This window comes from Berghia stephanieae, chromosome 1 (assembly GCF_034508935.2).
Source record: "Berghia stephanieae isolate SIO BIC M18660-M18661 chromosome 1, UCSD_Bste_1.3, whole genome shotgun sequence".
In the NCBI taxonomy this organism is placed as follows: domain Eukaryota; kingdom Metazoa; phylum Mollusca; class Gastropoda; order Nudibranchia; family Aeolidiidae; genus Berghia; species Berghia stephanieae.
In genome coordinates, this window is record NC_088360.1 from 13,536,344 (window position 1) to 13,539,437 (window position 3,094).

Below are 3,094 nucleotides of genomic sequence, written 5' to 3' on the forward strand. Positions count from 1 at the left end.
CCCCTCTTTCTAATGGGTTATTGTTTGAAATGTATGTGACTACTAAAGATGTGTGTGTTTGTGTGTGTGTGTGTGTGTGTGTGTGTGTGTGTGTCGAACCTAGCAAGTAGCAAGTCCGATTTTTTGTTTTCTTTTGTCCATCTCTTGTCACCACTCCTTTCTATCGCATTGTTGTCATTTAAAATAATACAATAATATTAAAATTTCGTTTGGTGTTTTAACTAATCAAATAATATGAGTTTCATTAGTTTCTTCCTTCCAAAAAAACCCAGTTTTTACGTCTGTATTTAAAAAAAGGTAATAGAATATTTGGGGACCCCGATAGCTCAGTTGATAGAGCACTCTCTTTATACGCAAAGGGCCAGAGATCGATCCCGGGTGCAGTCGAGTTTTTTCTGAATCCCTGTCTACTCAGCAGTGAATGGGTAGCTGGGTTTGTTAGATCTGGCGAAAAGTCACCATGGACCCCACTTATTACTTATTAACTTATTACCGCCGCATCCACCTCCTCTTATTATAACTTCACGTCTCTCTCTTACTCTTCAATGCTCGCTGCCCTCTAATGTGTGTGTGTGGGGGGGGGGGGCGGAGGGGGGGGAGGGGGGGTAGGAGTTGCGTGTGTGTATCAACGTCACGAACAACTCGATCAACGCCTTGGACGATGCCATTATCTCCGTTAATGGGGATAAATTTCAAATTTTATCAAATTATCGAAGTAACAATGAAGTACGGTGAGCAAATAAAGAAGGCATCACCCCTCTTCTCTAATTAGGTTACAATTTGAAATGAGTGTGACTACTCCGTGTGTTTTACTCCTGTAGACCACGGTTTTCATCGTGTAGCGGTCTTTAACGGTTCAAGAATGAACGATCCCATGGTCCCAAAGGTCAAAACGGTTCGAACTTCCAAGTCTCTCAGGAATGTTCAATGTCGAAAAGGACTGCCGGTCCTAGGACCGGTCCTTGCGGTTTTCATTTCCCAGGGACCGTAGGACCGTGGTCCTTAAGCTTGCCAAGGACCGCCCCGCACTAGTCATCAGTAATATTGCCTTCATTCACCGATTGGTGTGTACTGCGCAGCATTCTTCTACTGTTAGAAATTAACTAACAGAGCGCCGTTTGACGAGAAGTTCATTATGTGTCGCCAACCGCGTTTTCTTGGTAAGGTTGCGACGTCACTCACTTATTATGATCACAAATGACATCACATGAATTAGTTGTTGCGCATGAATTAAGGGGTATTGAGAGTGTATGCGTGTGGAGTTTCATGATTGTACCTAAAATATGTTTTGATTTATGGGCAAACAGTATTTATATATCAACCCGCCCTCGTATTTTGAAATTATAAAATAGTGGCGTGAAATTAATACGTATAAGTAGTATTCTTTTCTATCAGGGAGTGCCAGAAAGGAACATAATCAAACAACAGACATATTTTGGGACCGAATAAACATTCCATGTAATTGTATCATTCGCTTTGAGAAAAGAAAAGTCACTTTAAATTCTAAACTGGCATTTTGTATTTATAAGATACACCAACTGCTTGAATGTTGCAGATATAAATACTATCTGATAGTTTAACTGAATTTCACAAAGAGAAAGGTGCCAGTCTGGTTTTCTCATCTTAAATGTACTTAATGTTCATACATCATAAAATAGTGATAAAAATGACAAAATACCAATGGCATATATGTTACAGAAGAGCATTGTGTCCTTCCTTGAACATAATCATATTGATGTTAAAATTGAAAAAAAAAAAATGAAAAAAAAGCATTTCGTCCGTTAACTCTTTATCTACTGCTTTTGTAAAAACAAATTGCAATAAATAAATGAGTATATGAATAAACGAAATCTAACCTACCAAACAATGATACCAGTATCAAAATAAAACTTTTCATCGCGTTGTTGAAATAGATAGCCGCATAAATAACTACAATGAACAATAATATCACTTTTCACAGACATATCATATTGCATCCAATAAGAGTTATCTTAGTTGCCACACAGACGCGAAAGAATAAATAAATAAAGAGTTGTTCATCAAAAAATATACTATATTATTAATAATTAGAAGTTCCATGAGTATGTGTACACTTGAGATCCGAGGGTATATCGCGTCATTCTCAATGGTCTCCTTCCGCTGTACGTCTCATTGTTAAAAGGTAACAACCAACTAACGTATACTGTTACATCTATTAATTTCATAATTCGGGCAACTTGTAAATATGTCATGCAATGACTACCATGTTATTTTTCTACACAAACCGATATTGCAAATGTTATTTGATAAAGTACACGTTGGATGTAGTTGTCGAGTAATCGTTATCTCAATAAACTGTTGATATTTTTTAAATAATATTTTACGGGGTTTGATCATCTGTGGCGTGTAAATAACAATTAAAAGAAAAACAGCGTCACATTAGAGGATAATTTCAAAAATGTGTTTTGTAGACTTGAATTCACACAAAAAATACTTGGATGATCAAGAGACATGTGTGTGATAAGGCTTGCTTACTGCACGAAAGGTACTGTCTCCAAATTTGAAGAAAGAAAAATTCTTCCCCACGGCATTTTCTGATGCCATCACCTTGGCATTTCATGATTAATTGATTATATATATATATATATATATATATATATATATATATATATATATATATATATATATATATATATATATATATATATATATATATTGTCATGGTCTCAAGTGAGTAAAGAGCTACTCGACTATGCATAAAGATCTATGTAGAATGAGGCCCCAGAATTTACTAGTTACTATAAATGAAAAACAATTAACGATTTGTTTACAATGAAATAAAAATAATGATGAAATTTAATTAAAAGAGATAAACAGTGATCGTGGCAGTTACAAATAGAGATATGAATATTTTACGAAACTTATGATAATATGTCAGGTTCATAAGTTTACGTTTCCAGGCAGTTGCTGGGCTTGGATGATCTATTCCTCTGATAACAGGATTGGACTCGTAAAATTTCACTTCCAGACAATTGGTAAGAAGTTATTGTGTAGTCCTTGACAGCGGGCTTGGGTTTGATCCTTGAAGATTATACAACCAAAGTTAAAAGCTCCG